Source organism: Delphinapterus leucas, chromosome 1 (genome assembly GCF_059928025.1).
Source record: "Delphinapterus leucas isolate spDelLeu-1000000601 "Yukka" chromosome 1, BTC_Dleu_Yukka2, whole genome shotgun sequence".
In the NCBI taxonomy this organism is placed as follows: Eukaryota; Metazoa; Chordata; class Mammalia; order Artiodactyla; family Monodontidae; genus Delphinapterus; species Delphinapterus leucas.
Genome location: NC_143129.1, coordinates 54214974 through 54238576, shown reverse-complemented (window position 1 = coordinate 54238576; position 23603 = coordinate 54214974). Strand labels below are relative to the sequence as shown.

General features: G+C 40.2%; 1 pseudogene; it reads right to left on the bottom strand.

Annotated features, from left to right (window-relative positions):
- LOC111165692 (protein DDI1 homolog 2-like) overlaps positions 1 to 23603 on the bottom strand; it is a 36902-nt pseudogene that overhangs the window by 3448 nt on the left and 9851 nt on the right.

Here is a 23603-nt window from a genome sequence, read left to right as displayed (position 1 = left end):
GAAAGACAAATACCGTATGCTAACACATATATATGGAATTTAAGAAATAAATAATGTCATGAAGAACCTAGGCGTAAGACAGGAATAAAGACACAGACCTACTAGAGAATGGACTTGAGGATATGGGGAGGTAGAAGGGTAAGCTGTGACAAAGCGAGAGAGAGGCATGGACATATATACACTACCAAACGTAAGGTAGATAGCTAGTGGGAAGCAGCCGCATAGCACAGGGAGATCAGCTCAGTGCTTTGTAACTGCCTGGAGGGGTGGGATAGGGAGGGTGGGAGGGAGAGAGACACAAGGGGGAAGAGATATGGGAACATATGTATATGTATAACTGATTCACTTTGTTATAAAGCAGAAACTAACACCATTGTAAAGCAATTATACTCCAATAAAGATGTAAAAAAGAAGTACCTCAAAATAAAATGGCTCTTAGCATATCTCCCCTCTCCTTTCACACTTCTCACTTTGGGAAGTACTGCTGACTGAAAATATCCAATCATATTCCTTTGAAGAAAGCCTTTTGATAAACTACGCAAGTCTATTCGGGGTAAGTTTGGGAACTGCACGGAATGTCAAGGGTCTGCATTCTCCTTCTTTCGTTAAAATCCCAACGTGGCCATCTTTTAAGACTTAAGCAGCCAGTAATCCCTGGTGGTCTATGGGGGGGCCTCTCAGCGGAGACGATCTGGCCCTCGGCAGCTGGGATGCCGACTCAAGCTCGCACAGTGCGGAAGTTGCGCAGCTCCAAGTCAGCGTCGACCTGGAGGGAAAAGGTCACCTGGAGGGGAAAGGTCACCTGGAGGGGAAAGGTCAGCTGGAGGGAAAAGGTCACCTCGAGGAGGTCCATCCGCATACAGTACACGGTGAGCGGCACAGTCCGGACCCGACCCAACTCAGCTCAGCGTGGCCTCGGCGCGGGGCGGCAGGGCGGCGCGGGACCTGATTGGTGCTTCAAGCGGAGGGCGCCGGCCGCTGGCTTGCCCGCTCGCCCCTTCCCTCGCTCGCACAAGCTCAGGTACGCCCTCCGTCCCTCCCTCAGCGGCAAGCGCGGTAGCCACCACCCGCCTGCGAAGGCCTCTCAGGGTTTACTTGAAAGAGTGCTGCTCGGGGCTGTTATCTATCTGGTTAAGTAGATGAAGCGTGGAAAGACTCTATGCTAACACATATATATGGAATCTAAAAAAAAAAAATTGTTCTGAAGAACCTAGGGGCAGGACAGGAATAAAGACGCAGACGCAGAGAATGGATTTGAGGACACAGGGAGGGGGAAGGGTAAGCTGGGACGAAGTGAGAGAGTGGCATGGACATGTATACACTGCCAAATGTAAAACAGATAGCTAGTGGGAAGCAGCCGCATAGCACAGGGAGATCAGCTTGGTGCTTTGTGACCACCTAGAGGGGTGGGATAGGGAGGGTGGGAGGGAGGGAGACGCAAGAGGGAAGAGATGTGGGAACATATGTATATGTCTAACTGATTCACTTTGTTATAAAGCAGAAACTAGCACACCATTGTAAAGCAATTATACTCCAAATAAGATGTTAAAAAAAAAAGTATTGATTAATACTTCCTTTTCTACTTGTGACATTGTTATTCTGAAACAGAAAGAGAAACTAGAGTTTTCTGTTTCTGGAGACTGTAGAAGAGAGGGGAAGAAAAGGAGGGACACACCCCTACTTATGAGAAAGAGTGAAACGATAAATTTGACATTGCCATGAGACACTTTTCTGGAAAAACAACTTTTAGACCATGTTCTAAGACAGGAAGCATTATATCCATACTCTTAAACTGCTTCACCTGCCTCTTCAGTGCCGAGCAGATGAAGATGTGTTTAGAGAGCTGACCCTAAGCTCTATACAAATCTTAATAATCAAAAATGGATTAAATGGATCATAGGCCTAAATGTAAAAGCTAATACTATAAGACTTCTAGAAGAAAACATAGGTGAAAATTTTTGTGACCTTAGGTAAGGCCAAAACTTCTTAGATTTAACACACAAAAAATAAACCATAAAAGGGGAATTCTCTGGTGGTCCAGTGGTTAGGGCTCCACACTCTCACTTCTGAGGGCGAGGGCCTAGGGTTCGATCCCTGGTCAGGGAACTAAGACCCCACAAGCTGCGTGCCCAAAAAAATAAATAAATAAAACTTAAAAAAATATATTTTAAAAAAAGTCAACTGTTTAAAATAAAAAATAAATCATAAAAGGAAAAATTGATGAATTGGATTTCATCAAAATTAAACATTTTAATTTCATAAAAATTAATCATTTGCTCTTTGACAAAAATGTCAATTGCATTGATTAATTCATTTTAAATAGTTATTAAATGTCTATTATGTGCCAACACCCTTCTAGGTGTTGAATTATGGCAATGAATTGGATTCCCTCTGTTATACTGGACTGTCACAGGAAAATGAACATTTTAAAAATGTTTTCAACAAAGGAAAAACACAAAGCAGAGAAAGTTTATTAACACAAACATCCTTGCCATATGTTTTAAGTTTTTTGCTTAAGTACATGGACAGGATGCAGTACCAGGAAATAATGGGAAAATACTGAGAAATAAGTATGTGTATTATCATTTGGTATTTGTTGAATCTTGTATCATTTGAGCAAGAATCCTGGGGATGTGGATGCAGGGTAAAGAACATTAGAGCTTTGGAGAATGGTCTGAGGCCACATTTCACTCCATATTATTTACTGTACTGTGGGAGTTGAACGTCAAGCAACCACAGATTAGATGATTAGTTCCTTCCATGAGCTGTGGGATCGCAGACTGTGATGAAAGTGCCTGTCTTGTAGAGTTGTAAGGATTAATGAGGTAATGAGTGTGCAGTGCATAGCTATACCTCAATAAATGGAAACTCACTGGATGATGATGATGATGGTAATAAAATCCAATCAGGTTCCAAAAGCTGACCAGGACTGAGAAGATCACCTGTTATTTTTGAGAAATGTGCCTCTTCCACTAGGGTCTATGGGAGGAATGGGGCACTTCCTTTCCTCTCCCCATCCTGTGCCCATGACAGGTATCACTAACCAACCCACCACAGCACTGTTCAGTTAGCCTGCATCAGACTTCAAAGTCCTCTCCAGGCAGACAAATCTGATCTGTTTACAGTTAGCACTGGAGATAAATGTATCTACCGTTCCTGATTTAGGGTTTAGTAGACAACTGAAGAAAGACTATAAATTTATTTTTCCTACAAAGTTAAAGGCCCAAGTTAGGCCTAAGGAGGGATGACTGGAGGTTCTAGAAGGTGTTTGGTCACAATGTAGTACAAGTTTATTTCCTAAATAATCAGTCACTGGTTGATTTGTTTTTTAATTTAGTTAAACTATGTTTTTCTGTTTGTTCTAAATGTGGAAGTAAACGATTAATCATTTACCCATCTCTTGGGATTTCTTGAAAGTAGGTCTTTGACTTTTCAGAGCCTAGAGCCACATACCCGCTGTCCCACTTTATAATTAGAAAGGTTGATCCTTAGGTTAGGAGGCCCTTGGGCTCTATCTGACAGGAACTAGCTCCACGAGGCAGAAAGAAAACCTGTCAGGTCGATGTTCTGGTGATCTGACTCAGCTAAGGCAACAATGCTCAAAAGAGCAGAACCTCCCTTACGGCATGGTTCTCAGCCTTGGCTACTACACAGAATCAACTGAGCAGTTTTTAAAAACCCTTATGACCAGGCATTGGCCCTGACCAACTATATCAGAGGCTCTGCAGATGCTGCCCTAGTGTCAGTATCTGAGTTAAAGCCAGGGTTGAGGACTATTTTCCTAAGGTGTTTGGAAATTTACAAGGAGTCTCTCTGGTGGCCCAATAATTGGGGCAGAGATATTACTGGCATTTCTCTTGGCAGAGATATGGGTTAGATGTCATAATGTCATAATGTCTTATAATGCCTAGAACAATTCCCTCCCAATAAAAACATTGTCCCACCCTTTGAATGTCCTACCAGATACTGACACAGTTGAAAAATTTATATGATCTGGAACTTAACTCCACCTTACATATAAACGCAAAGTATTATTTGCATGTTTTTAATTAATACACACTGAATTTTCCCAGAATATAATCAACATATAAATCAAGGTAAAATTGTACTTTATTTATTTAGAAATTTACTAGGAGTTTCTTATCTTGCCAGATAAACATATGACCAATATCAGTACTACTTGTGGTATTTGAATTGTCAGCATTTGTAGCTGTGGTTTCCATGGTGATTCTATACATAGGTGCCAGCATCTGATGATTTCATCATGCTTAAATGTTTAGATATTGCAATGTATACTACTTTATTATAATATACACTCATTTAATGTCTCGTTATGACTAAATATTGATTTTCAAATGTAGTGTGTTAGGTGGGTTATATAATCTGAATTTCATTTCAGGATAGTAAATGTGGTGTTATAAAAGATTTCTTATAAAAAAGGGGCCCTAGGGTTGAGATAGGGTTCAGAACTTCTGATCTAGGGATTCCCTTTGTGATTTATAATAAGGCACTTTCAGTTTGCCTCTCTGTTTATTGAGCATGGAAGTCCCAGCAAGCCCAGGACAGGGGTGTGTGTAACTTTGAGCAAGTTACTTAATGTCTCTAAGCTTCTGTTTCCTCATTCATGAAGATGGCATAATAATAGTACTTACCTCATAGAGCTTTCAGGAGAATTAAATGAGATCAATCAGGGAAAGCAAAGTTTCTGGCATGTAGGAAGCACTGTGTTGACAATGACAATGATGATGGTGATGATGGTAAATTAAGTAGTACAATTCAGAAAGAGACCAAAGACTCTTTAATCCCTTTCTCAGCCAAGCACACCACTTTGTTTCTTTTCTCAAGATTGAACACTGCCTAGAGCAGATATCCAGAACACTCAGTCTTGCATGGAAACACCTTGCTTCTTCTCTGCTTCTTCATTCTTGTAGTTGTTTTGAATAGTAGCCATGGCTGGAAACTCAGGATCTTTTTTTTAACGCGTAAGGAACAGTTAGAGGTTTTATCATGGTGTCAGTGTTCTGGGATCTCTGAGACTTTGCACCTGGAGATATGCTACTTTGACTGTACGCTTTTAGGGTCTTTCAGAGTGGAGCCAGGCAGCACCTTTTTCTGTTTGCTTGTTTTTTCCACTGTATTTTCATCTTACTATTACCCTTTTATCTCATCCTTGCCTCCATGTAAACTTGTGAGAGCTATGCCTCGTCTTTGGGAAAGTCTAAACTAGATGTTCTGTGCTCTTATGAACAGAAGGACTAAAACACTTCTTTCAGGGCTCATCCATAAATCTTAAAAGCCAGAACCATAGCATTCCCTTCCCATTACCACCCAACCCTGACTTTACTCACCTGGAGTACTATATTTCCTAGTGAAGAGACTCTATTTCCCTCATTCAGGAAGGACACTGTCTTCTGTTGCTGTCAGAGTCCATCCAGTCTATGCCATATAAACTGTCAAGTTTTGTAACCATAACAAACCAGGGTCTCTGTCCAGGAGCAATCCTCTATGTAATCCGGTTTTTCACTGTGAGGACCTTAAGTATCACAGTACGAAGTGGTGGGGAGGGGTCCATAGCCAGCTGTGGATTTCCAGCTGAGGAAGCACTGAAAAGGTAACATATTCACCCCATATTTTGAGTAGGATGATACACAAACCATTCCAGATAGAGGAAAATCCATCTAAAATGTTAAGGACCCTCCAAAATGAAGGTTCCACAATGAGTATCTAATACCATCTAGTAATACAATTTCTTCTTACTTAAGGAGAGTTATATTTATTGAGTACTTATTAACAGCTGGGAATAATATTCAGGCTTTTACAGTCATTGTCTTAACTAATTCTTGCAAAAGCACTTTGAGTTAGGAACCAAGACAATTCATTTTACAGATGAGAAAACTGGAATTCAGAGAGGTTAAGTTACTTGACTGAGTAAGTGGCAGAATCTAGACAACCCTAGTATGTCTAGCTCCAAGGTTCAGGAGATCAGTTGCCATGCTTTAGGCTACATTGCCTTACCTAACATGCTGTACATGTTATAGTTTATACATGCTCCCTTGTATTTGCTCCTGGCCTATCCACTAGTCTTACTTAAAATCCTGGGTTTGGACTTCCCTGGTGGCTCAGTGGTTAAGAATCTGCCTGCCAATGCAGGAGACATGGGTTTGATTCCTGGTCCAGGAAGATACCACATGCCATGGAGCAACTAAGCCCATGTGCCACAACTACCGATCCTGCGCTCTAGAGCCCGTGAGCCACAACTACTGAGCCCATGTGCCACAACTACTGAGCCCACGAGCTGCAACTACTGAAGCCCATGCGGCTCTAGGGCCCATGCTCCGCAACAAGAGAAGCCACCACAATGAGAAGCCTGTGCACCACAACGAAGAGTAGCCCCTGCTCACTGCAACTAGAGAAAGCTTGCACGGAGCAACAAAGACCCTACACAGCCAAAAAAAAAAAAAAAAATCCTGGGTTTGACCAGAGCCCCCAGCTAACTAGACCAGCACTGCCCCATGGAAATAAAATGTGAGTCACGAATATGAGCCACATTTATAATTTTAATTTTTCCAATAGCCACATTTTAAAAGGTAAAAATAAATAGATGAAATTAATGTTAATATATTTTATGTAACCCAATACATCCAATTTACAATTTCAACATGTAATCCATATTTTAAAAATTTATGAAATAATTTACACTTTTTTTTTACTGTATCTTTGCAATATGATGTGTATTTAAGCATTCAGCATGTCTCAATTCAGACTACCCACAATTCAATTGCTCAATGGCCACATGTAGCTAGAAGCTACTGAGCTGGATGTCGCCAGCTATGAGTCCAGACTCATAGATCCCAATCCTCTTAATAATCTTAGGGGCTCTTCTGGAGAATAGAAAGGAAAGAATTGGCAAGATGAAGAGCATGTTTCTAGTTAGTGCTTGATTTAATACAAGAAAAAAATAAAAGTAATAAACTCTACAATTTCCATCTATAACTGTGGTTGGCTTAGTTGCCTGAGAGCAGGTGAGAAGCTGAGTGATGGTTTACATGACATGTTCTTAGAGGGGTGCTGGACACAAGAAGATCAGGAAGCTCCAGACCCCATCCAAAGGGTTGGCCCATGAAGCCAGCTCACTGAGGGCATCCAATAGTGTTACCACCACCTCTCAGTGCTTCTCCTCACATTCACTCTCACACCTGGCCCTGCCTGAGAAACAAGGTGCACGAGCCAGCCCTCAGGAGCATGGCACAGGCTCTATTCTCCTCACACTGATTCTGACATCTGGAAAGCAGAGGGAAACCTCAAACCTCCCCTGCCCCCAACCCCATGGAGAATCCTCTACCCTAGCGGTTCACAAACTTTTGCACACATCAGTGTCACATGGAGGGCTTGTGAAAACTCAGATTACTGGGCTTTAGCTCAAGAGTTTCTGATTCAGCAGGTATGGTCTAGGGCCTGTGAATGCGCATTTCCAACAAGTTCCCAGGTGAGGCTGCTGCTACAGGTCAGGGAACCACACTTGGGGAGCCAGCGCTCAATCCTGAAGAATCAAGGGACTTCCCTGGTGGCGCAGTGGTTAAGAATCCGCCTGCCAATGCAGCGGGACACGGGTTCGATCCCTGGTCTGGGAAGATCCCACATGCCACGGAGCAACTAAGTCCGTGAGCCAAAACTACTGAGCCTGTCTTCTAGAGCCCACGTGCCACAAGTACTGAGCCCACGTGCTGCAACTACTGAAGCCTGCGCGCCTAGAGCCCGTGCTCCGCAACAAGAGAAGCCACCACAATAAGAAGCCTGTGCACTGCAATGAAGAGTAGCCCCTGCTCACCGCAACTAGAGAAAGCCCGTGCACAGCAACCAAGACCCAACACAGCCAAAAATAAATTAAATTTTTAAAAATTCCTAAAAATCAATATATAATTCAAGAACAAATCTAAAAGGCATAGGTACCATTTTCACCCTTAATGAGACAAATATGATTTTTACATAATTGATGTGTTTGGCTATTTCTCCCGTCCCCCATTATTTCCTCTAGTCCAGGAAGGGATAAAGCGATCATGATGAGGAGAGAAGACACTGCAGGGAAGAAATTAAGGAGGCAGGAAGTTTGGAGGGAAATAAGGAGGAGGTCTGGGATAGATCACTGGGAGTTCAGGGTGGTAAAGAATCACATGAAACCTGTACTCAGGAGGAAAAAAGGCAGCAAAGCTGCCCCCAATTCCCCTCAGCTAGGACAGATGCACAGACTAGAGGCAAGTTTGCTGGGTCACAAAGCCATCTCAACAGAGATGATTTTCCTCTTTGCTTTTTAGGGGGGACACTGTCTGAAGTCTGTGTGACAGTAGGCAGTAGCTAACACATCAGGAGTCTGGGACACCCCTTGGTGCAGGTTTCTTCTAACCTTTTAGGGCACCTGGATTTTAAAAGGAGGGGCAGTGAGACTTGCTGAGTTGCAAGCAGCTGGGAATTTGGAATGCATCTCTGGAGATACATACTGACCCTGGCTCAGAACTTCCAAGAAAACTCAGTGGGAGGGGAGGAAAAACAGTGCAATGACATGACGCCTGGTAGGGCCTGCCTTGGCCTTGCTGAATTGCCCAGAGATTGCATTTCAACTGCACTGCAGTGACCCAATGTTCCAGTAAACAAGGAGGGGATGGAATGGACAGACCTCAGATCAGGCTATGCTGGGGCTTTTAGAATAGAACACAGGGGGCCAGCTGGGTGTGGCCGGAGTGGGGGGGTTGCCTTTGTGCACTTCCTGGATCAGGGCGGTACATGCACACCACCCACCAGACACACACATACACATCCTCACTTCCAGTGGAACTTGGACAAATACCAAATCCTCAGACGGTCAAGTGTGCAATGGTCAGAAACTGGTGAGCTCCTTTAGAACACTTCCCAGGAACCCTAGAACAAGAGAGTGTTCAAAGGGGCCACTGAGTCAGGCCAAGCCAAGCTGCTGACTAATGCTCTCCACTCCCTAAGCAATACTTCTGCCTTCCAGAAAGACAAACAGAGCTGCCACAGACAAGCACAGTTATTCAATCCATTTCCCCATTTGATTTCATAGTGTACAACAACTGACGATCCTATGATTTCTTGGGCTTTTTCTCCCCTCTCTGCCTCATCCCACACTCTCTTATTTTCTCCACTTCATTTCACCAGCCAGAAAATGGGCTTAAGTAAAAAATCAGAGGTACTTAGTAAAATATGAGGAGTGCTTGGGCTTAGAGAACAAGGTTCTGGAAGTTCCTTCTCTAAGTGTCCACCTACCTGGGGATTTCTAGCCCAAATAGCATGTATAGTTTCCCCCTCCCATCACATAAATGTGTGAGTGATATTCTAGATTCCACATGACTACTAGGTGACCAAAGAATTTATCGTTCACACTGGGACATCTCTGAGAATTAAAGGGGTCACTATTGAAAATTCTGGGACAAAGCCCTTACCTGCATGACTGGTGGGTCCATTTCTTATCCTACATGGTCACCATTCTGCCCCATTTCACAGGTGACTTTCTTTTTTACTATGACTGATTTGTCCTTTCCCTTTTCTGGTTTTGACCTATTATTCCTTTATTCTCTTGGATAATAGTGATCTTCAGGCAATAATTAGATCTCTAGTTTGAAGTGGGGAAAAGGCAGGTTTTAAAAATTCCCCATGTGAAAAGCTGTATGACTCCTCCACTGAAGCTCTGAGTGGTGTCTTCCAGCAGTCTCAAGAAGCTGGTTTTTTATTCCAGAGACTTACTTCATTCTGAATTTTAGTGCCCAGTAAGTATTGTCAGCTTTTACTCACCAAATGGTCACGCCCCAATTTTTGGACAAGCAAAACAGCATGAAAAATGGTGTACTCATGGCAGGAAAAAAGCCTTTCTCATACTGTTTCCTTCAGAGTAAGGATAACAGGCACTGCCTCCTTTCTGTTTCTCCAGTGTGCTTAAAGTACTGTGGGGATTATTTCTAATGTTTATAGCCACACTGTGAAGTTCTAGTCATCCTCATTTTATTGACTGGGGCTGTACATTGGAGCCAGAAAAGGGAAGTAGCCAAGTAGTATCCAAGTCCAGGTTTACCTGGTCTCAAAGTCCATGCCTGTGCTCCACCAGGCCATCCATGCACTGGCCTTTGTAAATCTGAATTGACCTCCTTCCCCAGGGGCTGTGGGACTTTTATGCCCACAGATGGCAGCCTTCATACCACGCCCAGGCCCTCCCTCATAACTGGCCAGTCCTTCTCAGTCAGCTGACCAGCTTAGAATAACCCTTGATGGACCCTTGCTTATTCTTCAGAGACCCATTTTTCTTTCTTTTCCATTATAGCTGTAATGATTTCATACTCCCGGAAGCCCTACTTATTGCATACCGAGACTCAGGCAGCCCCAGAAAAGTACTGGCCATGGTAAGGCTTGGGCTGGGGGTCTGACAGTTTTGGCTGAAGTTCAGAGAGGTCAGAAAATCTTGGACCCAGTAATAAGATGAGATTAAAAACAACAACAGTGAGATGAAAGTTTTAGTGACTTTGGGTCTAAGTGTCCTCTGGGAGCAAGACTCAGTACCAAGCAAAGCTCTCCCAGGCCAAGTGCCTGCCAGGGCAACATTCTGTGCATGGAAGCAAGGAACACATCTGCCTAGAGCTGGGAGCAAAGTGGCAGAGACTAGGACAGGGATTTAATTACCTGGATATCTGAACACCCTTCCTCATCCCAACTGAGTTACGTCTGATCGTTCTGCCAGGTGTATACATTTCTGTATCACTAAATGACCATTTCTCACAATGCCTGCCCTCCTTATGTCCCCTGCCTCTCCCAAAACATAGCATAGTGGGCCCATGAGCATGGGCTTGGAAATCAGATACCCCTGGGTTTGCTTCTATTGGCCGTGTGATTATGGGCATGTTTCTAACTTCTGTCATCCTCATCTATAAAATAGGGATGATATGTAGAATGTACTAGAAGGATTAAAATAAGTAAAGTTATAATTCACCTCATATAGGGTAGGCACTCAATAAATGGTTAGTGTTGATATTACTGCTGTTGCTGTGGCTTAAGTTTGGTATAAGTTCTTCCTCCAGAATCAGCTAGCCCGAGTGCAGTAGGAACGCAGAGCATGTAAGAGATAAAAGGACCCTAGCATCCATTTAGTCCAACTTCTTCGTTTGGGAAGGAACCTGATGTTCAGAGGGGGTTAATTGGCTTGTCCAAAGTTATTTGCCTGAATAGTTCCAACCTTCAAATAAGGAAGTTCATTAGCTGAAGCAGTAGAAAAAGCTTTGGCTTTGGAGTCAGACATATGTGAATTTGTTTTCCACTTGCCAGCTTGGAGGTCTTAGACAGGTGACTCGACCTGATTCTGCCTCATTTCCTTATCTTTGGCATTGAGATAGTAGAGCCAGTCTCCCAGGATTGTGTAGAGGACTTAACGGGCTAGTATAGATCAGGTACCCAGTGGGCACGAATTGCTTGGTTCCCCTCACATCACTAGAACATCCCAGGGCTGGTTAGAACAGGACAGACCAGTAGAAGGAACTGAGTGCTAAATGGAGCTTAAAAACACAATGGGTTTTGCCTAAAAGTTGAAATTGGGACATTGAGAAATAACTTTTGCTTATTAATCTGCAAATTCCCACTTTACAGCGAAGTTTGACACATTAATCAGACAGGAATTCTTTCTGGTGAAGCTGAGAGCAAAGATTAAGCTGATCTGTGGTCTGACCTAGGACTCTAAATGAGGGAGAATGAAGAGAGCTGGGGGCTGGAGTGGAGGAGAGTAGTCAGGGAAGATAATCCTGACAGTTTTAAACTGACCTTCTAGAATACCTTCCAAAACAATTTTGAAAGCACCCTGGTTTCTAGACACAATTTATGTTTTGAATTGGTAACACAAAGTAGATGGTGGCTTTGAGATGGGTGGCCATTTTTCAGATGCAATGGTTTTGGAATAAGAAGCACAGGCAAATTTTGCAATGAAAAGTGAGTTCTGGTGTGGGTTTGTTCCAAGATGAATATGGAGAAGGACACAGACACTCCACAGCAGCTCAGCCCCTGAGTGATCTAATTACAGGTTTTGAAATGGACCTAGAGGTAGAATTTGGAAACCTAAAATGGAAAGGCAGAGGAGAAGCAATTTGTCAACTAGAAAATGACTGACTGTAAAAGTCCTCTGGGGAGAAGAGGGTTTGGAAAAATGCTGTGTAAGCCATTTCTAAATGCCCCAGGGGAATTACAGTGCACTTTTCTAGGAATAATTAGGGTGAGGTTGATTGAGTCTGAGAGAGGACTATAGCACTGTGCCTGTAATTCACCCAGATGCTGGGTGACCTGTGGAATGGAGAGTAGTGATTAGTACCATTAGCAGAAGCAAAGTATATGGTCCTGTTTAACAAACAAACAAACGAACAAACACAGAAGAGAAGTTTGTTCTGAATTGTAAACTTCTTAAGTACTGGGCCTAAGTTTTTGTCACCTTGTAGTCCTAGTGCCTGCCTAGGGAATGCATTCAATAAATATTTAATTAATGAACTAATGGCCTGGCTGCCTTATAAGATAATGAGTTTCCCAGCATACAAGGTATTCAAGCAGTAATCCCTCAGCAGGAACTGTATAGATGGTTTCAGGATCTTTTGGAAGTAACTGATAATCATTAGGATTCTTAACAACCCTAAGATCCTGGGCCTCTAGCAGAGTACAGTAATTCTCTATGACAGTCAGATCTGATTCGAACATTGGGGTCCCAAGTAATGATCATAAAGATTTTCAGGGAACTCCGGAATAAAATGGATGAACATAGGAAAATACAACAATCCAAAATCTATGGGATGCAGTGAAAGCAGTTCTAAGAGGGAAGTTTTTAGCAATACAAGCCTACCTCAAGAAATAAGAAAAATCTCAAATAAACAATCTAACCTTACACCTAAAGGAACTAGAGAAAGAAGAGCAAACAAAACCCAGAGTTAGTGGAAGGAAAGAAATCATAAATATCAGAGCAGAAACAAATGAAATAGAAACAAAGAAAACAATAGCAAAGATCAATAAAACTAAAAGCTGGTTCTTTGAGAAGAGAAACAAAATTTGATAAACCATTAGCCAGACTCATCAAGAAAAAGAGGGAGAGGACTCAAATCAATAAAATTAGAAATGAAAAAGGAGAAGTTACAACTGACACTGCAGAAATACAAAGGATCATGAGAGGTTACTACAAGCAACTCTATGCCAATAAAATGGACAACCTGGAAGAAATGGACAAATTCTTAGAAAGGTACACCTTCCAAGACTGAACCAGGAATTTGAGTATTTTGAATATTCAGATGGCAAAAACCTGGCCAAGTGAAGCCAGAGGAGTCAGAGAGAAAGGGCCCAGGAACCAAACTGGTAAAGATGACAAAAGAGGAAGCAACTCCTTAGAAGACTCCTAAACGCTTCCCAAGAACTTGGAGTGTGAGTGTTGTTTTTTTGCTTCAGCAAATTAAGCTTCCTAAGACCTTGTACGCTGTGTTGCTAGATGCTATTAGGGCTTTCAACCTCTGCCTCAACCACAAACTAAATAGTGCAATTCCAACCTTCATGGTAGCTCTGCCCCGTGTAGAGACTGCTTCTATTTCCTGGAGGTAGAGCCCCCAGTGCCGATGGAATATCGACCTGTGCCTGCAGCACCTCCCTTTTGTCCTTTCTAGGCACCATGCACTCTCTTGCCATTTCAGCCAGGAGTGTGGGGCTTGATTATTTCTAGCATAAGGTCAGGCTTCTGCATTTGTGGAAACCAAGGAAGTCCAACTGAGCTGCAAGAAATGGAGTTAACCCAATTTCCCTGGCATCTGGATCGCAGCTGAATTACAAAACATTCTCCAATGGCAACAGCATCTTATCCAGGAGGAGGTAGGTAAGTTGAAGAAGGTCCCTTTGATCAGACTCAGAATGCCACTCATAATCTGCCTTTGGGGATACAAAGCTTTACTTTTTTGTACTTTGAATATATCCCACTAAAGATGTTTGGCTAGAGTAACTGTGTTCCAAAGTTACATGAAATAATTCTTTGTGTGGTTTTATTATCAATTTCATTGGTAGTTAATGGTTTCTGATGATATTCAATTTTGGGGTTTGTTTTTCTACACTCTTTTTGATTGTATTTTATTCTTTTATTATATAAAACATTTGCAAGTTTCAAAAGCCAAAGCTTAAAAAGGTATGCTTCTAGTTGTCTTCTTGCCATCCCAACCCCTTCCATCTTGTAGCCACACATACTCTAAAGGAAATCACTTTCATTAGTTTCTGGTTTACCCATTGTGAATTTCTTTTTTGCAAAAATAAGTTTTTAAAAATTCATACATATATGCATAAATGTTACTAGATTTCCCAGGGCTTCCTTAACAAACTACCACAAAACTGGGTAGCTTAAAATAACAGAAATGTATTGTCTCGTTTCTGGGGGTTAGAAGTCCAAAATCAAGGTGTTGGCAGAGCTGTGCTCCTTCTGAAACCTGTAGGAGAGGATCCTTGCCTTGTCTAGCTCCTGGAGTTTGCCTGCAATCCTTGGTGTTCCTTAGTTTGTAGATGCATCACTCCAGTCTTTGCCTCTGATGTCGCATGGTTATCTTTTCCATGTGTCTCTGCTTCCTCTTGTATAAGGACACAGCCATATTGGATTAAGGGCCCACCCTACTCCAGTATGACATCATTTAACCTAATTACATCTACAAGGACCCTATTGGCAAATAAGGTCACATTCAGAGGTATTGGGGATTAGGACAGATCTTTTTGAAAGACATAATTCAATTTATAACACTAGATATATTCTCTTTTTTAAAATTTTCTGAACCTAATTTCTTTTTTTATTGAAGTGTAGTTCATGTACAATATTATATATGTTACAGGTGTACAATATAGTGATTCACAATTTTTAAAGTTTATACTCCATTTATAGTTATTACAAAATATTGGCTGTATTCCCTGTGTTGTACAATATATCCTTGTAGTTTATTTTATACATAATAGTTTGTACTTCCTAAACCCCTACCCCTGTATTGCCCCTTCTCCCTTCCCTCCCCCCACTGGTAACCACTAGTTTTTTCTCTATATCTGTGAGTCTGTTTCTTTTTTGCTATATTCACTAGTTTGTTGTATTTTTTACATTCTACCTATAAGTGATACCATACAGTATTTGTCTTTCTATGTCTGACATTTCACTTAGCATAATACCCTCCAAGTCCATCCATGTTGCTGCAAATGGCAAAATTTCATTCTTTTTATTGCTGAGTAGTATTCCATTTTGTGTGTGTGTGTGTGTGTGTGTGTGTGTGTGTGTGTGTATCATATACATGTATACTTTTTTTTATCCATTCATCTGTTGTTGGACATTTAGGTTTCTTCCGTATCTTGGCAATTGTATATAATGCTGCTGTGAACATTGGGGTGCATATATCTTTTCAAATTAGTGTTTTCATTTTCTTCAGATATACACCCAGGAGTGGAATTGCTGGATTATATGGTAGTTCTATTTTTAGCTATTTGCGGAAACTCCATATTGTTTTCCTCAATGGAAATTAACAATGTTAAGACTTCCAATTCATGGTCACAGAATAGCTTAACTTTAGGTGTGGGTTTTATGTTTTATTATGTTGAAGTTCTATCAATTTCTATGTTATTTGGAGTTTTCATCAGGAATGGGTGTTGAATTTTGTCAAAAGTCTTTTTAATAATCCACAGAGATGCTAAAATAATATTTAGCTTATAACAAATAGTATAATGAATTATATTAATGGATTTCATAATATTGAACCATCCTTGCATTTATCCTATCATTTTTATATTCCTGAAAAAAACTCCACCTGATACATATGTATTGTTTTCTTAATGTGCTAAAAGATTCTGTTCACTAATACTTTATTTCAGGATTTTTGCATTAGTTCAGGTATAGGTATATAGAATTTGGACTTTTTTTCTCTACACTGGCATTTAAGTAGCACTGAGAATTCCTGGTCTTTTGTTTTTTTGTTTTCCTCCCTTGCTTTCTTTGGGTTTCACTAAGAACTCCTTCTTAAATTAAGTCTTCATCTTACAGCTCTCTCAGTTGTACTCCACTATTATATTGGAGCCCTGTTAATGTGTTGGAGAGGATAAGTGTTCTATAATCTTATGATTAACAGGCCTGAGTCCCTGGGCTCTGCCCTTCAGAAATGTGTCTCATCATTTTTTTTCTTTTCCTCAGACAGAAAGGGTAGAGAGTGCTGGAGCTTACCCTCTCTCCCAGTAAGATAAGGTTCTGGGAAAGTAGTTTCCCCTGGAGGGCAGAACTTTGGTATGGAGAATATTTCAAAATGTTTTCTTTGAAATATTTCAAAATGTCTTCTTTCACTCTGGGCACATTTTTATTTATTTTTAATAAATTTATTTTATTTATTTATTTTTGGCTGTGTTGGGTCTTCGTTGTGGTGGGGGGGCTTCTCACCGCAGTGGCTTCTCTTGTTGCAGAGCATGGGCTGTAAGCGCGCGGGCTTCAGTAGTTGTGGCTCGTGGGCTGTAGAGCGCAGGCTCAGTAGTTGTGGTGCACAGGCTTGGTTGCTCTGTGGCATGTGGGATCTTCCCAGACCAGGGCTCAAACCCATGTCCCCTGCATTGGCAGTTGGATTCTTTTTTTTTTTTTTTTTTGCGGTACGCGGACCTCTCACTATTGTGGCCTCTCCCGTTGCGGAGAACAGGTTCTGGACGCGCAGGGTCAGCGGCCATGGCTCACGGGCCGAGCCGCTCCGCGGCATGTGGGATCTTCCCGGACCGGGGCAGGAACCCCGGCAGTTGGATTCTTAACCATTGCGCCACCAGGGAAGCCCTGGGCACATCTTTAAATGGTTATTTTTCCCTTCCCCCTGCTAGAAACCAAAGGATATTTTTCTTCAGTCTTCAATGTGAGAACCTGGAGGTATAAATCCCTCAAAAGTGTGGAATCCTCCCTAAGCCTGGGCCCCTAGGAATGTTTAACTCTCGAGCTAGTCTATGCTCAGCCCCCAGCAATTAGTCAAAATTACCATTAAATGTTTCTACCAGTTAATGGCTTGAATGACTTTGATCTTGGCTGTGATATCTGTACTTGCATGTCTCTCCAAATTACAGGGTGGACGTTTGCCCTATGACTTCAGTTCTTTGATGGATCTAGGAAAATCCATTGATTTTTAGTTTGTGCATTCAGCATTTTTCTTGTTGTAAGGAGGGGAGTAACAGCTCTTTACATGTTGGAGCTAAACTAGAAATAAAGTGTTGGTAAAAATTCTCCTGTGAAATAATCCGGGTCTTGTGTTTTTTTTGTAGGGTAATGTCTTGATCACTTTATTTCTTTCTCCTATGGAAATGTGTCTGCTTAAGGTTTCTCTCTTTATGCAGGTCAATTTGGGAAAGAGTATTTTCCTAAGAAATTATCTGTGTTATCGGGATTTCCAAATTTATTTACACAGACTTTTTCAAGTTAATGCCATTTTTAAAAACGTTTCCTGTTTAATTTTTTATAGTATGCTTTCTCATTTTTTATTGGATCAGCTAATGGTTTACCTATTTCATTAACTTTTTTAAGAACCAGCATTATTAATTTATTAGTTTTACTTATTTTCTATTTTTGACTCATTAATTTTTGCTTTTATCTTTACTATTTTATTCCATCTGCTTTCTTTCAGCTAATGTTGTTGATTTTTTCTTGAGGTAAGCTTTATTTATATATGTTAGAATTAAATCTTATATGAATGTCCATGTCCAAACCCACAGAATGTACAACATCAAGAATGAATCCTAATGTAACTGGTGGACTTTGGGTGATAATGATGTGTTCGTGTAGGTTCATCAATTGTACCAAATGTAGTACTCTGGGATGTTGATAATGCAAAAGGCTACACATGAGTGGGGACAGAGGTATATGGAAAATCTCTGTACCTTCCCCTTATTTTTGCTGTGAACCTAAAACTTCTCTAAAAAATTGTCTTTAAATATGAAAAAAAAGTGTGGGGAGGGACGTACGTGTGTCAACATCTGGCATCTACTTTCTTTTAAACATCAAGTTTCTAAAATTAATTCATATTATTGTGTGGAGTGGAAGTTTTTATTTTTCATGCAGTATAGTAGTCCAAGGTATGACTACACTACAAAATATTTATTCATTTTCCTGCCATAAGACATTTTGGCTATTACAGACAATACTGATATGAATGTTCTTGTAACATGGCCCCTGGTACGCAAGTGCATAAGGGTTTCTGGGGCATATAGTTAGGAATGGATTGCTGAGTCATAAGGTGTGGGAAACTGTTCCCAAAGTGGTTGTATCAATTTAAACTGTCACCAGCAGTGTCTAAACTTTTCCTTTGTTCTACATTCCCATCAACACTTGACATTAACATATATCTTAATTTTTGCCAATCTAGTAGGTGTATATGGTATTTCATTGTTTTCTTAATTAGCATTTATTTATTTGCTAGTGTTGTTGAACATGTTGTCAGATGTTTATATGATATTTGCATTTTTTTAAATGGAAATGCCTGTTCATGTCTGATGCCCATTTTTCTGTTGGGTTATATTTTTTATATTGCTTTATCTTATGTTCTCTGGATTCTAATATTTTGTCAATTAGATGAGTTACAAATATCTTCACTCAGATTATAACTTGTCTTTTCCTTTATGATGTTATTTGATAACAGGTTTTTTAAATTTTAAGGTAATTAAATTTAGAAATCCTTTCTTTTCTGGTTAGCAAGTTTTGTGTTTTATTTAGGAAATGTTTCCTTCCACTGAGTTCACAAAGATTCTTCTATATTCTAAAAATTTTGCGATTCTCTCTTTCACATTAAAATTTTATGTATATCCATATTTAAGTATTTAATCTACTAAGAATTGATTTTTTGGTGTGTAGAGTGTGAGGTAATGCTCCAACTTTGTTATTTTTCCATATGAATAGCTAATCATCCCAATTTGTTTACTGAATAATCCATCATCTCCCCTATGATAAGCCATGCCTATTCTCTCATAAATAAGGATTCTATATATTCGTTGCTGTTTCTTGGATTTCTATTTTATTACTTTGATCAATTTGTCTATTTTCATAAAGAAAAAACTGTTTTAGCTATATACTCTAATTTATAATAAGTATTGATATCTCATAGTCCATCTACATTACAGTACTTTTCACAAATGTTTTGGCTACTCTCCCTCTACTTTTCCATATAGATTTTCAAACAGCCTACCAAGTGTCAAATAGATAAAAATCCTCTTGGTATTTTGACTTGAATTTCACTAATGCCCCAAATAATACTTACTGAAACAATTTCTTGGCACTGTTTCTTGGACAGTGTAAAAGGAATCTAAAGTAGGTAGCCTAGGGATAACTTTCTGTTCTAACATCCAAGCAAGTGACTTCCATCCTCAAGGTCAATTTAAAGTTCATGATGGCTATGACAACCCCAACCACCATGCCTATGGCTGCCCTCCCATAAGTCCCACAACACACTTCTGCTTACATGTCATTGGCCAGGACTCAGTAACATGGACTACTAGCTGCAAGGAAGACATAGAAATATAGTCCTTTGGCTCAGTAAACTGCGGCCTAGAACAAAATTATGTTTCTTCACTAAAGAAAAAGGGTGAGAATGGCAAATGCCAAGTCTAAATGATGAACTAGAATAGGACCATTTAAAAGGTTGATCTCAAAGAAGTTTCATAGTGGGTAAAACAAAATAAAGCTTTAAGACCATCTCATGTTCTCCCAAGACCCAATAGGAAGAAGTCCTAGTCTAGGAGAGCCATTAAGGATTAGGGTTAGGGCTAAGTTAGGGTTAGGTTAGGTTCTTCTTTACTGAAGGCAGAGAAATGGGGTGACTTTGTTCTGAGAGCCTGCAGGGCACCAAGAAAACAGGAAAAAAACACTTTCCCTCTAATATTAATCAGAATACCAAGCTCTATCTACAGTATTATTTACATAGTAATGTATGTATAAATACATTGCATATAAATACTGTGTGTATAAATACTATGTAGAGTATTGCTTATATAACATGTACAGTAGCATGTTTCAGTTATGTATAAACACACATCCAGTTTTAAAAAACTGGAAAAAATATTCCGTGTTAACAATGGTTATCAACGTTTACCTCTGGGTGATAAGATTATGTTTAACTTTATTTTTACCATTTATGATTTTCCTTTTTTTCCTAATTTTTACTTCCAAACTTTAGTATTATTTTTATATTTTGAAGAATCTTATTTTAGAAGGAAAAAAAAGTAAAGGAATGAAAACAGGAAAGAAGGCAGGTGGTGGATTTGAACTGTAATTTGCCATTGAATCCTGAGTGTCATTCAGCAGATACTGACTGAACATCTGTATGTATAAAGGGCTGTTGTGAGTTTCCAGGATGTATAAATCTCTGTTCCATGGAGCTTATATTGCAGTAGGAAGGGGAGGCAGAGGGGGTATCAGACAATCACAGTAACTATAATAAACTTGTCAATTGTCTCATATATTAGGAGGTGATATGTACTGTGGAAAAAAATGGAGCTGTGTAAGGAAGATAGGGAATGTAACATAGAGGTAGCAGAGCAGCGCAGTTTGTGATTTTAGATAAGGTGGTCAGGGTAGGCCTTATTGAAACGTAGGGCAGAGGGACATAGACAAAGGAGGTGAGGCAGTGAGTCTTGCAGATGTCTGGGAGATATCTGGTGCAAAGACCCCAGGGCAGAACCACACCCAGTGTATTTTAGAACCAGCAAGGAGGCCAGTGTGGCTGAAATGGAGTTGAGCAAGGAGATCCCAATAGGAAACTCTGGAGGTTTGTTGTTTTTTGACACGGGCACCTGAAACGTAAGAGAGCCTGCCAAGGGTCGCCAAGCCTGTTGACCACTGCCTGCTCCCACCAATCTTCATGGAAAGAGAAAATACAGCACAAAGACATTTGCCGGTGCATCTCAGATGGCTGCAAAATCATGAATAGGAAATGGGCATTTGAAGGGCAATGAAGATCTTTTAAGCTCATATTTCAGTTGAAAGTAATAACCTTGGAAGAGAAAAGGAGATATTGGAAGGGAACTGCTAGCTTCATAAACGAGTTGAAAAACAGGTTTGATTTTCCTGGACCATGGCTTATAATAATAGAGCAATGGACTCTTGGCAAGAGACAGAACAGGAAGGGAGAGTTTGGCAGGTAGTTCATAAACTGAACAAGAGCGTTTTCCATTAACATTTGATGAGGAGGGAGAAAAAGATTCAGATAAAACTGAAGACTCAGGTGTTAAATGAAAAGAACAGTGGTGAAGATTCCCAGCTGATCTCAGGAGAAAACAAGAGGAGAAAGATGTGGCAGCAAAACATATGATCTCAGATATGAGCTAAGCATAGATAATAAAAGCTAATGTGATAATTCATATCAAAAGGAAATCATGCTTTTAAAAAGAAGTATTTGGCTTTTTAAAAAGTGACTCTAGGCTAGAGTATATTCTCTGCCATGTTAAGGCATGCATCGTGTGATAGCATCCACCACCCAAAAGAAGGACAACTAATTGAAGGGTGGAAAAATTGCAACATATAATAGAATTATTTACATTTAGGGACATTTGTAAAGCAGAAGAGACACTTTTAGATGAGGATTAAAGAATAGAGAAATGGAATGATCAAACTGTGGAAGCATTTAAGGATGTGGAGGATATTTTGCAAATCAGATTAGAAAACTAACATAATAAGAGACAATAGGAATGGAGAAGGAAATCTATCTGAACACCGTGAAGACTTATACTCCAAAAGCAAGGATCTGGTAAATTCTTTCCTTCCTGAAGAAAGTAGAAGTAACATTTTGAGGAAATGACACTCCAGATGCAATCCTAATGTACAAGGATAATACAAATAACAATAGCTTACATTTGTTGAGCCCTTAACATCATTTATTGGGTGTTCACTATGTGTCAAACATTACTTCCTTTAATGTTCTCACAAGCTATGAAACTATCCCCATTTCACACATGAGGAAACTGAGCGTTAAAGAAGTTAATGAGTGCAAGGTTACTTAGCTAGCAATAAAGTACCTGAGAATCCAACCCAGATCTACCTGACTCCGAAGCCCATATTGTTAACCAGGCCTCTTAAGATTGGTGAAAAGTAACCATGCCATTTTAAAGACCATATAGTTAAGAAAGAGAAGTCTAGGAAGAATCAGCCTTGCACATTAAGGCTTAGGAAAGTGGGTATGATAAAATAAACAGAGAAGAGAGGATGATCCTGTGGCTAATGACTCCAGAAGACGGAACATGTCAAGGGACTTGGAAGATTATTTAAAAATAACATTTTTATTAATACAGTCCTAAGTCATTCAAGCTGCTGTGCATCTGTGCATGAACATGCCAAAAATAATACATGGAAGTTAACAATTTGGCTGCTCAGGGCACTCAGATGTTATAAACATGAGCACAAAAGATGGAACACCAAAGACCAATGTCAGAAGAAGCCGAGATTTCAAGAAGCTTAAGGACAGCAAAGATTTTTGTTTCAGTCGTGTTCAGAGCAGGAAGAACCAGAAAAAGTCTAGGCTAACTGCTTGAGGCAGATGGTGTAATATTACAAACAGGACTGAAAAGCTGGAAACCAACATGGGATCATTAAGAACAAGTCTCATCAAACTCTCATTTGCTTTATTGATGGGATTACCAAACAGGTAATGTACCGTAGCTTGATCTGAGCAAAATATCTTATCAAAGCTCTCATGGGTAATGCTTTCATGGGCAAGATGGGGAAGCCTAAGATGACTTCCTAACTCACTGAGCAACTAAGCCCATAGAGTATAAGTGGACTATGCCGGTCTGAAGGCCAAGCGTGCCTCGATGTTCTGTACTCTTAACACCTGAAGATGAAATTTGATCTAAGAGTGCACGTTATCACATTCACAGATAACCTGATGCCTGGTAGATGCCTGATTTGTTCAAAACAGACTCAAGTGGCAGAAATATCTGGCAGGCTGAGGCTAACAAGTTTGATGTATATCTACGTAAATAGCTTGGAACTAGTTAGTACAGGATGTGAGGGGTTTGACTTTACAGTATTTGCTTGGAAAGGACCTGGGAATATTAATTCACAGAACAAGAAATGGACAAGAACAGAACCTTCCAAAAGCCTGCAGTCTTTGGCTGTATTCACAAAAATATGGTGTTGAAATTAAAGAAGAAAGTATTTTCACTGCATCTGTAGTGCCCCATTCCCTATTTGGCGAATTGTTTTTTAATTCAAAAAACCAAATTATAAAATGATCTTTAACGGATAAAAGGAATTGTTGATAGCAAAAGTCAACTCTGGGATCTTAGGATCAGAAAACATATTACAGAAAAAAATATAAATAATTAGCTTTGAAAAAAAGTAGGAATTCTAATACTGAAAAAGCTGAGTTCCTTGGAGACTCTATCACATTGCCCTGGGTGTAGGCTCTGTTGTATTTATCACCATCTGAAATCGTCCTGCTTCTTTATTGTCTATTTCCCCTTCATATTTTTCTCTTTTTTTGGCCGCACCATGTGGCATAGGGAATCTTAGTTCCCTGACCAGGGATCAAACCCACATCCCCTGCATTGGAAGCATGGAGTCTTAACTGCTGGACTGCCAG